Consider the following 12,651-nt stretch of genomic DNA (forward strand, 5'->3'; position numbering starts at 1 on the left):
GGGTTCACGGCCGAACGTAAATGAGTGGCGTCGGAGTGAAGAAAGTGGAGAGTCCTCCATGTCACGGATTTGAAGACCGCACCGCGACCCCTAGCGGCAGCAATCCTAAACGCGGCGGCGCTCGTGCGCTCTTCACCTCCGCCAATAACTTTCGAACCAACTGCCGAGCAGCGTGCTGGCCAAGCAGGCCTCTGCCGGTTTGAATCGTTTGAATGGTGAGAGGCCTCGGCAGTGCCTCAGCAGCCACGCCAGTCAAAAGAATTATATAATCCACTCCCCGCACGGTGCGCGCTGCCATCGCCGGCGGCGCTCATACGCTACACTGGCGTACCGCGCCTCGGGCAACATCGCTCTGAAAAATGGAAGAAAGGAGCCAAGAAAACGCGCGGGGATGAATAATTTGCTTAAAAGACGCGAAATTGGCAAGAAAATGCGTTGCCGTCTTTTGTGGCCGAGTGGAGCGAGGAGCATGCAAAAGGGCATGTCGGCACGCACGCTCTCATGTGTGTGAGAGCGTGTGTGTGTGTGCGCGCGCTTGTATACAGGTCAGCAAGGTATTGTTCCCCTGACGGCCAGCTGTCCATTTTCGACCTCTGCGCGCTCCAAACCGAGCGAAGTTCGTCTTGATTTTTCGAGGTCAGCTCATGTACATATCCATATCCGGTCAGTGAAGTGGTCAAAAGACCGACCGACCCCTCGGAAAAAAAGAATCAATACAAAAACGTACCCACTTCTGGCTAATCCGATCCCCCCTCGTGCCCCCGCTTGACCTGCCCCATTATGGCAGCCGTCAACGCGCAGCGCAGCTCGCGCAGCGATCGCGAAAAAAAAGAAACGGGAGCAAAAAGGGCGATCCGTCAAAGGAAACTCGCTGCCGAAATCCGCGAAACACACGTCAATCAGAGTTCGACACGGAAGTCAGCGCCGCGAGCGTCCCGCCAGACCCACTTCCGCCTCGGAGACCTCAACGCCCGAGCGCCGCGAGCCGGGCGACGCGACAGTTGCAGACGGGCGCCCATAACCTCCAAATCGGCAAGCATTCCAGCGCACTGCGCGGAACGGCGTGGATTGAGTTGACGTTGACACAGTTCCATAGTTTTTGTACCGGTCGCTGCAACGAAAAATTTTTGTTTGTCAAAATGTTTTTGTTTTTGGCTGCGGCGAGTGCCGCAGTGGCCGCGCGCTGGGCGCCTCGGGGCAAGCCGGCAAGCCAGTGGCAAGCCCTGCTCAAGAGGAAGGGACGACGGAACGGAGAGCGAATGAGTGCAAATAGAGCCAACCCTCCCCCGGAGTCTTGAACTCCGCTGAGGAAGGCCCTTGGCGAGCTCGCCCAGCCAGCTCGTCTGGCCGACGCGGAGGCCGCTCGGTTTGGCAACCCGAGAAAAATAACTTCCTTTCCGGACACCTCGCGGGATGCCCCCTTCCCCCTCCCCCTTCTCCGCGTCGCCTGGGGTCTTTCTACTCCCATTGTCGTGAGGCAACGGGCCAGAAAATTGCCCCCCACGGCGCCGACGGGGGGGATGAGGGGGCTAGAAGAGTCAGGAGCGACACTAGGGGGAGGGGGGAGGCGGGCGGGGGGTGTCTGTAAGTATTTGTGTATACTCATCGGGACGTACTCCAAGACGTCCCCTCGCGTGCGCGACGACGGCGAGTTCGCATTATCCACTCCACGGGAAGGACGGAGGGAGGACGACGTCGCCGAAGTCCCGCGCGGGGCCTCGTGGAAGCCCCGCCGGCGAAGACGAGCAGATGCCGAAGGGGTTGCCTACACCTCAAGGCGCGCCACACGGAGCGCCGCACCCCCGCTGGAGTGGTGTCGGGTTGAAACAAGGGCGACTTAGCAGCCGATACAGTACCAGAGGGCCGTGGCGTTCTTTGGCGGGCCGTGGCAGGGCCAGAGGGTGACGACAGCGTCCATAAATCGCTTTTTAAAAGGGTCGCCCTTCCCCGGTCTTCCCCGGCCAGGGTTGTCACGGCTGCAGCCTAGGAGGGAGGGAGGAGGGGTCGCCGCGGGTCGGGGCTGCAGCTCGGCGGGGTTGGAGGTGACCAGGGTGAACAGGGTGCTCGCGGCACGAAGGAGGAGGGGGTGCGCCTCGCTCTGCCTCGCGGGCTCGTCGTCACCGATCACTCTCGCAACACACAATGGTGCTCTGTGCCCGCCTTGTAACGGGGGCGAATATTTTTGCAACGTTTTGCCATCATTTGGCGGCGCACAACGGCGAGGACACTCTCGGCAAACATATGGACGCCTCAACAGCGGGGAGTTCGACGAGGGGGACGATTGGAGAAAAAACTTGATTCCAGTAATGCAAAGAAACAAGTCACGCTCGCATGGAATCGGGGTGACAGTGACACCTCTACTAACACTCGCGCACAGACACGTAACCATCAGATAAGTCCAGCCAGCCACACTCTCCCCCGGAGGCAAGCGGGCGCGCGCGGCTGCAAGGGGTAAGTGTAATATCCCTGCTGCGGGGCAGCGCGAAAGACAGAGTAAGAAAAGCCGAGCCGTGATTGGCGATAAGCAAATTTAACTCCGTCACATAAGGCGATTAATTTGAATCGCCGGAAAAGACTGGAAGGGCTGCAGGGGCTCGGCTTGTCGCAATGGGCTGTGCATGCTAAGCAGCGCCAGTGAATTATGATGCTGCAAGGGGTGCCGATGTGGTGCACTTGTTTCACCCACGCACCTGCTGCTGCTGTTGCTGCTGCAGCACATGCTGCTCTTGTTGTTGGCGTCATCCATTTAGCAGTGAGTCCTGCGCGTGACGCGCCTGACGAACGCCATGCGACATTCGCCCAAAAAAATTTGTAAATGAGTACATATCGAGTACAGTAATGAGTAAAGTAACAAGTAAAGTAACGAGTAAAGTAACGAGTAAAGTAACGAGTAAAGTAACGAGTAAAGTAACGAGTAAAGTATCGAGTAAAGTATCGAGTAAAGTAACGAGTAAAGTAACGAGTAAAGTAACGGTAAAGTAACGAGTAAAGTAACGAGTATAGAAACTGGACACCGGGGACGTGACCCGGCGTGGCCTTATTGCTGGCGATTGTCGTGCACCAAATGAAAAACGAGACGCCGGCAGATTTCTTGGCTCGCTGGGAAAGGGTTGCGGACATATGTCGCGGCCTCCCCCGCGTGCTCCTCCCCTGTCCACCTCCCTCCCCACCCTCGCGCCGTGGCGCCACACCGGCCTTTATTCCATTGTCGCTGCCATTATCTCTCAATAAAGATCTGAATTTTAATAAAACGGCGTTCGAGTACAACACGGAGGGGAGGGCACCGGAGGGCACGCAACATGCGGTTGTTATGGACTGGCCGGGATGAAGCAGCGAGGAGAAATGGACATGATAGAGGGCGGGTCGATGCTGTGCTGCGGGGGTGGGGTGCGTTTTTCTGAAATGAAATTCCGCGGTGTTATGCTAACGACCGTTGTATTGCTATGGATTTTCCTCTTTGCAGAGGCAAAGGTTATGTAAGATCGATTCTTCCCAGTTGTTTTGTATCACCAAGATGCATCCATCCACCGTCAAAAAAGTGAACCGAGGCGGGTGCGCCACTGTGCAGCACTGCAGCCGGCGTCTTTGGCCGACACATCATCATCCCCTTGGGCCTCCCCTTGGAGCGCCTTATACGGTGTCACAAAGGCCCGCCGCGACACCTACCTTGTCCCTTTCGGCACGGACGCAGATTGGAGATATAAAATTAAGATTAGCGCCGATCAAGGAGGCGGATCCGCTCTTCTGCAAAGGCCAAAAAACGCGCACAGTATCCGATTTACAACAGCAGCGAACTCCTGCTTGGCGCATTCAGACGCGGCCAAGCACGCTGAAGGTACAGCCAGCACAAGCAGAGCCGCCTGCCCGCCTGGTTGTCTGTCTGTCTGTCTGTCCGTCGGGAAGGGTTGCCGCCGGCCCACCCCCGCACAGATTTCCATTAGTTGAGATAAAGTGAGAAATGTGCGATTGCCCTCCCGGCCGGCGGCGGCGGGGCGCTTTGGCGTGAGTTCCTGCTGGGGAACACATGCTGCTCCCTCCGCGGGGCTCGGCCCGAACCGCCCGAGCCGCTCGGGGAGAGTCGAGGGCCAGTGGTCATGTAATCCCCGAAATGCCAAGCGCGAGCGCGCGCCGCGTAAAAAAGAAGCATCCTTCGGGAAAGAAGCGCGAAAAGGACCCCGCACGCTCGGTTCCTCTGCTTTTCACAAAAAAGAAATCGTACCAATACTGAGATAAAAGGGCGCAACATAATCGGTGGGTTCGAACCAGCGGAATCGGTACTCAAGCGCAGCTTACTGACACCTCGGCCAACCAGCCGTATGACGGGATCCGCGTTCGAGACGCTCGGCCCCTCGGCAGTAATGACGGGCAGTGGCTTCCTGGACTTGTCCCGCCCGGATCATCCGGGATCTCTCGACAGAGGGCGGCAGCGAGGCGTGGCGGCCGCACGGGCCTCTTGATGCCCTTGATCTCGCCGCGTCGCTTTGTGCTCCCGGCTCTCCGACAATGCCTTCTCCCGGGCCGTCACGATGATTCCAGAGGGTCGTCGTCGCGGTGCTCGTCGCGGTGCTCGTCGGCCGCCACCGCCACCCCTTTCGCCCAGATCGATAGGCCATTCCCTGGGCTGCCGTGCCGTGGCCGTGGCGTGGCGGTATGCCCTGGGCAAGGCCTGGCAAGGCCCCACCGGCCTCCCCTTTCCCGATACGGCCCATTTCACGCCACTCCGGGACACTCCGGGACACGGGCGTTATCGGAATGCCGCGACACACCGAGGTGTACCGGAGTAGAAACGGGAAGGATTCCACGGTGTCTCCGCACCGAGGCGCCGCCACCGTCCAGAGTGTAGTGTAGTGATACCCTGCAGGCACACTGCGGGGACTCGATATCGGCTTTCCGCATGGAATCCAGCGGAATCCGGAGTATTTCTATTCCAGGGATCGGCGCGTCAAACGGCGCCTGCTCAAATTCCTCGCTGGAGAACTCGGTGCCAAATTTAGGCGCAAGTTGGAGTTGCCTTCGGAAGCGACGCGGTGGACCGTCAAAACGGTGGATCCATGTCCGAAATTTGACTCGGCCCGGAGCACTTTGGCGGCAATTTTGGCGGAAAGTTTGCAATCCGAACCGGATTTGTTCGGCCGGGAGCGCGGCGGGGCGTAGGAAGGCGCGCCAGCGAGAGAGAGCCAGCCTGGCAAGAAGACGCCCTGGGGGTGGCTAGGGTAGGCTAGGGGTGGCGTGTGGCCCGCGGTGCGGCCGAGCAGCCGTGCAGCCCCGCCAGCCCCGCTTGGAGGGCGCGGAGGGCGTGGAGGGGTGGGCGCGGCCCGGGGTGAGTGGGACGGGGTGCGGGCGCTCGGCTTGCCGCTCGCCTCGCCTCAGCGGCGCACCTCAAGCCGACGGTGGCGCCCCACCACGCCGCGCCGCCGCCGCGCCCCACCACCACCCTTTCCCGCCGCCCCACCAACGCCGCCCCGCCCCACCCCCGCAGCGCCCTACGCCTTTCCGTCCAGGAAGTGTGTTCGATAACTACGTGCTGCGAGGCGAGGCGAGGCGAGGGGTGGTGGATGTTCCCGCTGGAGACGCCACTGGAGCCTCGCTGCAGACTGCTAGGACAGTGGTTCTCAACCTTAGGGTCGCGACCCCAAGTGGGGTCGCGAAAAAATTTTAAGGGGTCGCGGCGAGGTAGCTATGGTCGTGTTTTGGGCCGATTTTAAGCAGCCACTGCGTCTGATCCGAGGCGGGCATTTTGCTCCCTCAACGGGCAATTGGTCTTTGGACCTTCCTTTAGCATGCCTCTGTTACGGAGTGCGATTATCAGTCTTAGTTTGGGAGCAGTATTGTCTCAAAGTTGGCCAAAACGCTCAGAAATGTCTTTAAAAAATCATGTTTTGAGTCGATTTTAAGCAGCCACTGCGTCTGATCCAAGGCGGGCATTTTGCTCTCTCAACAGGCAATTGGTCTTTGGACCTTCTTTTAGCATGCCTTTGTTACGGAGTGTGATTATCAGTCTTAGTTTGGGAGCAGTATTGTCTCAAAGTTGGCCGAAACGCTCAGAAATGTCTTTGAAAAGTCGTTGTGCCTGTTTTGGTCAACTTTGAGACAATACTGCTCCCAAACTAAGACTGATAATCGCATTCCGTAACAGAGGCATGCTAAAGGAAGGTCCAAGGAACAATTGCCCGTTGAGGGAGCAAAATGCCCGCCTTGAATCAGACGCAGTGGCTGCTTAAAATCGACCCAAAACATGATTTTTTAAAGACATTTCTGAGCGTTTTGGCCAAGTTTGAGACAATACTGCTCCCAAACTAAGACTGATAATCGCACTCCGTAACAGAGGCATGCTAAAGGAAGGTCCAAAGACCAATTGCCCGCTGAGGGAGCAAAATGCCCGCCTCGGATCAGACGCAGTGGCTGCTTAAAATCGACCCAAAACATGATTTTTTAAAGATATTTCTGAGCGTTTTGGCCAACTTTGAGACAATACTGCTCCCAAACTAAGACTGATAATCGCATTCCGTAACAGAGGCATGCTAAAGGAAGGTCCAAAGACCAATTGCCCGTTGAGGGAGCAAAATGCCCGCCTTGGATCAGACGCAGTGGCTGCTTAAAATCGACTCAAAACATGATTTTTTAAAGACATTTCTGAGCGTTTTGGCCAACTTTGAGACAATACTGCTCCCAAACTAAGACTGATAATCGCACTCCGTAACAGAGGCATGCTAAAGGAAGGTCCAAAGACCAATTGCCCGTTGAGGGAGCAAAATCCCCACCTCGGATCAGACGCAGTGGCGTGCTAAAGGAGGGGTCCCGTGGGGTCGCGAAACTTTTCCTGGGGGTCGCGGAAATTTTTGGCTACAAATTTGGGGTCGCGAGCCGAGAAAGGTTGAGAACCGCTGTGCTAGGACCCGTCCTTGCCTGCTGGGGTTTTTAGAAAGCGCCTCAAGTTTTGGACGTCTTGGGGGATGAAACGGCCGTCGATCTCTGTCTTGCTCCGCCCATTCCATATTCCATGCGCACGAATCACGATCCAGTCAATATGTTAGAGAAAATCAAAGTGTTCATTCACTGCAAATCGACAGTCTCACTTCCCACGGCCACACCCGCCTCGGCCGCCAGAGCCCAGACTCGGCCGGCCGCAGCCACCCCGGCCTGCGCGCGCGACTCCTCCAAACCTCCAAACCAGCGGCAGTGGCAGCGGCGGCGGCGGCGGGCCCCCAAACCACGGCCCAGAGCCCCCGTCAGACCACCGCCAAACCACTGGCAAACCTCCGCCACCGCCGCGCCCCGCCGCGCCTCGCCCCGCGCAAACCAAACCACGGCGGGCTGCCCCGTCCCACCACGACGGGCCCCGCACGGCGCCATGGCGGCAAGCGGCGGCCAGCCACTAAACCGAAACAAGCGTCACCCCACTCGCCGGGGTCTGTTCAGTTAGGCCCCAGGCTTATTCACACCGACCTGTTGGCGGAGTACCCGTCGTGCCTGGAATGCACCCCGACGCTCCCTCCCTGCAGTGCCGCGGGGTGCGCTCCATGAGAGGCTGGAGATGCGATGCCAGATAAGGGATGGACCCTCTGTTCCCTCTGGTGGCCGATGCAAATCCCCTTAAACAGTTAGCACTCGCAGCATATTGTTTTGCTATCATTATCTGGCGCGGCCGCCGGTAAAGCCTGCTCATCCCATCCATCCCTCTCCTGCTGCACGTTGCCGCTATGGGGGAAGGGCGCGTAGGGAGGCTCCCGCCCCTTTTCAAAAACCAAAAACACAACTTTGTGAGGCGACAGGCCCGAGTTGCCCAATTTGACTCAGGGCAGGCGCTCAAGTGCAAAGTGAGGTTAGGGTCGTAGAAATCCTGTTGTTTGCTGGCTTGCAGATATTTGTTTCGACGAGTACGTTCTCTTGCATTGGCATGTCAGTACAAGAACTTTTTAACAAAAAGAGTCCATAAAGTTCCTCTATCAGAAAGTCGCGATGTACATAAGCCGGCACCACTGAAACATAAATGATTTTCTCGTCCCTCCGGGATTTCATTGAAACAAAACCTGTTCATTCTAGAGATTTGACGTTGGGGTGTGAAATCGGCGACGAAGCTGCTGCTCCTTCCCTGCCACGGCGTAGGGGCTGCGACGCAAGGCAAGCCCGCAGCAGAGGGTGGGCGTTCACACGCCTCTAATTCGGAGAGTAAACAAACACATGTACGCGCTCGCACACCGTCTTTGTTTGACGCCAGTGGCCAACACGTGCAGCGGGATTCATACGTAATTGTTTCAGCTGGGTAGAATTCCACCCGGAGCCTGGTGGAGCAAGGGGTCATGATTTTTTTAGCGACCGCCGTCCGCTCCGCCGCGACGTTTGCATTCGATTTTAGCGCGCCGGCCGGCGATTTATCACGATTACTGACTGCGGGCCGCGCGGCACCAGCCAATGGCGAGCCGGAAAACAGAAGAAACCCGAACGGCCGAGGAAAAATCAATAAAAATGAGCACAAAGTGCCGCTTTGAACGACCTCGGTTACAAGATTGGGAGAAAGCAGCCGTTTCATCAAAATGCCGTGCCGAGTAGCGGCACGTATCGAAGTTACACTGCCATGGAACCGTAGCTGAGCGAGGTGGAATACTTTTAATTATTTTCTGTGAAAACACAGCGGCTGATTCATAGAAGTGTCCGCCTGGCCTAACCAGAGCGCAGTGCAGTGAAAAATGACTCTAAATGATTCCGAGGGAGTGACCCCTTCAGGAGAAAGGGTGAAATGGAGGAGGGGAGGGGGAAGGGCGAGGGGGGAGAGGCGCTTCAACCCCACGTCAGCCGCGCGCGGTAGCCCTGGCGGTAGCCGACAGAGGCACCGAGGGTCGACGGGCTCGGCGCGGGGAGGGGTCGTTCGCTCCGTCTCTCTCGCTCCTTTTTAACATGCAGATTCAGGCCGGGACGTCTCATTTCAATGACACAGCCAGTGCTGCTGTGTTTCCTTTCGACATGCCAGAATTCGTCATCAAGTCATAACGAGAGGTGTCGAAGGCTCGAAGGCCGCGGGCAGCGAGAGAGAGAGCTGCAGACAGGAGGAAATGTGGCAGACTTTCTTTCCTGTTTTGGTACGCCTTTGTGTCATCCCGCTGGGACACTGGCACCAGCAGAGGAGTCGCCGTTCTCGCAAACTCCGTCCAGATCCACCAAAGGGGTGCCCCGCGATAAATACTGCAGTGCACTCGCATTGAGGTGGCTCCCCGAGTGGCTCCCCCCACCCCCGGTCCCGGATAGGCGCACACCGCGCAGATTTTGGGTGCAAAACTGCAAAGGCGCCGCGGGCGATCGGTAAAACACTCAATCGTCTTTATTCCTGGAAGCAGGGCGAACAGCAGAGCGTTAGCATATCGGTGTGCGGGGGCGGCGGGGCTCGGCGGCTCAGGGCTCGAGCTGGGTGACAATAGGGGGACGCAAATCTCCTGTGGGAACTCTCTTCGCTTTTTCGGCTCCAGGCCCTCAGGCCTCCACTCTGGGCTGGCTGTCCCCGAGGCCGTGCCAAGACAGCCGAGGTTGTGCATGTGCACTATGCATGGCCGGGGCCGTCCGCCGGCCTGTCTGTCCCTCTGTCTGCGTCTCTGTCTGTCACCCGCACCGCGGTGACTCACTTGCACAGGTCGATCTCCAAGTCCATAAAACAACACAAATTGGACAGATGAAAACAAATGAACAAACCCCTAAATTTTCAGAATGACGAAAAGTTACATTTTTAGAGTCCGTTTTCAGTTCGAAACCCTGTGGAGGAACAAGGGTGTAATAAAAAGACACCGTCCCATCATTGCTTACATTATTGCATTTCTTTTAAAAATGTTAATTTCCCTAATGTTGGCATAAATAGTGCGCCTGCCTCCTACGGGCCGCTCGCCGTCGTTCCCTGTCGGCAGCACCGCTGTGATAAAAAAGGTAAAAAAAGCGCAGGCGGTCCGATGCACCCGTAGAGGGCGGTGTCATCGCAGAGGGGCGGCGCAGCGTAGCAGTCGGGCCCTTTTCATGTATTTCGCAACACAGAGAGGTGGGGCGCGCTGGCTGCGACTTCGAGGAACCGAGACTTTCCAGGAAAAAGGTGACACGCTGAAAGAGACGTAAAGGTCCCGCAGGCTGCCCGATGGGCTGCCCGAGGCTTCCGAAGGCTGTGCGGATTGTTTATGTAAGGCCTGATGCTCGAAATCGAGATATCGATCCGGCCCGGCCGGCCCGGCCTGATGCACTCAAAGCGGTGCGGGGCCGCGTCCGGGGCCCCCGCTGCAGCTCAGGGTGCAGCTCAGGGTGCAGCCGGGGTATGATGTGCGTCGATTCGCACGCAGCTCGGCCAGACAGGTGCCAAAAAGGATCGGTCCAGAGGGGCGGGGGGAGCCACTGATGCTATCGAGGGACACGAGGGGTCAGCTCTCACACAATCTTCTGCACTACACTCGATTTGAATGGCCCAGGCGTGGCGTGGCGTGGCGGTGACCCTCGTAATCGATCAGCAGGCGATTGCCCCGGGCAGTCCGGACGGCTGGCTGTTCAATGGCGTTGACGAAGTCACAAGACGTCACCGGCAGGAAACGAGGACCGGACGGGCAGAGTGGACCACGCGGACCTCTTGGCCGCACAAAACTATTTCACGCGACGGAGGAAGTTTAGGGGGTTCTTGTTGTTGTGCGTGCCATGAGTCAGCCGCGCGCGACGCCGTGCTGGGCCTATGGCGGCCTATGGCAGCCTATGGCAGCCTCTGGCTGGCCCGGCACAAAGCCTCATCTGTTAGATGCAGCACACACGGTCCTTTCCCCCACGCCATACCGTCCGATCCGCAGGGGGGCCCTCTATCACACTGTCACCATATGAGGCTGCACAAAGGAGGGCACGCCACGCCACGCCGGCCAAAGGATTGAGATGTGCCCCGGACGCAGACGGATGCGGCGGCATACATCGTGCGGCGCGTGACAGGTGCTAGCGTGCGCGTCACGCCGAATTCGAAGCGTGGCGTTGTAACGCGTGGATGAGCTCCGGCGGGCGCGACGAGACGCACCAGAAGTATCGAAATTAACGGACAATTTTCAGTTGAAAAAATAAAGAAAAAACAACTAGCGGATAAAGTTTCCCACAGGTAGACGTGCGAGGATTACACGAGTCATGGCCCGGCGGCAAAAGGTAACGGGCGCTAAGTTGATATTTGCTCTACATTAAGAGAGTTTCGGAAAGAGGAAAAAAAACATAAAAGGCGTGCGGTGTGTGTTGTTCTCGCTTGTTTTAAACGCCCTGCTTTTAGACAGCCCCTACAAAAACGGAGCCGATGTCATAAATTTGTCGACTTCCTTGCGCGGTGTCAGTGAAGAGACGAGTCAAGTTCACACGGATAAAACAAAGGCATTTCCCGTTCGAAAAAAAAAAATCAACTCGTGTCAAAAACTTGTTAATGAAAAAAAGAAAACAACTGCTGGCTATACTGTACCTGAGGCCAAGGAAGGAAAGGGGAGCGGTGAGGTGAGGGAGGGACGGGGTAGGGGTTTCTCCTTCTTGCCTTATTGACCGTGTCTTCCAAACTCACTTTTTTCCACACATTTTTTTTTGCGAGACCCAGTTTACAACTTTAGCGCCGACGGCTAACTTCTCCATTAATTAAGCGATTACGGCATGTAAGGCAAGACGGACCGCGCGGTGGTCCGGAGATTAATGGCCATCGAGACAAAAGGTGTCGTCGGCGCTATCGCGAACACCGCGTACCAAGGGGTACCCAACTCAAGATAATCATTGCACGTCTAGTTGGTAATCAGTGAAATAATCAACATCATCCAATGAAATGACAATCACACTTTCGGGGATTCAATCACTTTTGACCATTTTTGCGAGACCACTGCTCCCAAACTATCAGCGGTCAAAGCCTTCCCGAGGCGGGGCATGAAAGAGTAGGGTCTTCAGAATAGTAAGGCGTCGAGGGAGGCCTTTGACCGCAACTAAATTGGATGCAGTGACCGCACAAAGTCAGCAAAAACGGTGATTTTCTGAAATCCATTCACTTTTTGACCATTTTTGCGAGACTACTGCTCCCAAACTATCAGCGGTCAAAGCCTTCCCGAGGCGGGGCATGAAAGAGTAGGGTCTTTAGAATAGTAAGGCGTCGAGGGAGGCCTTTGACCGCTACTAAATTGGATGCAGTGACCGCTCAAAGTCAGCAAAAACGGTGATTTTCTGAAATCCATTCACTTTTTGACCATTTTTGCGAGGCCACTGCTCCCAAACTATCAGCGGTCAAAGCCTTCCCGAGGCGGGGCATGAAAGAGTAGGGTCTTCAGAATAGTAAGGCGTCGAGGGAGGCCTTTGACCGCAACTAAATTGGATGCAGTGACCGCTCAAAGTCAGCAAAAACGGTAATTTTCTGAAATCCACTCACTTTTTGACCATTTTTGCGAGGCCACTGCTCCCAAACTATCAGCGGTCAAAGCCTTCCCGAGGCGGGGCATGAAAGAGTAGGGTCTTCAGAATAGTAAGGCGTCGAGGGAGGCCTTTGACCGCAACTAAATTGGATGCAGTGACCGCTCAAAGTCAGCAAAAACGGCAATTTTCTGAAATCCACTCACTTTTTGACCATTTTTGCGAGGCCACTGCTCTCAAACTATCAGCGGTCAAAGCCTTCCCGAGGCGGGGCATGAAAGAGTAGGGTCT

This window comes from Thrips palmi, unplaced genomic scaffold (genome assembly GCF_012932325.1).
Source record: "Thrips palmi isolate BJ-2018 unplaced genomic scaffold, TpBJ-2018v1 HiC_scaffold_16, whole genome shotgun sequence".
NCBI classification, from domain to species: domain Eukaryota; kingdom Metazoa; phylum Arthropoda; class Insecta; order Thysanoptera; family Thripidae; genus Thrips; species Thrips palmi.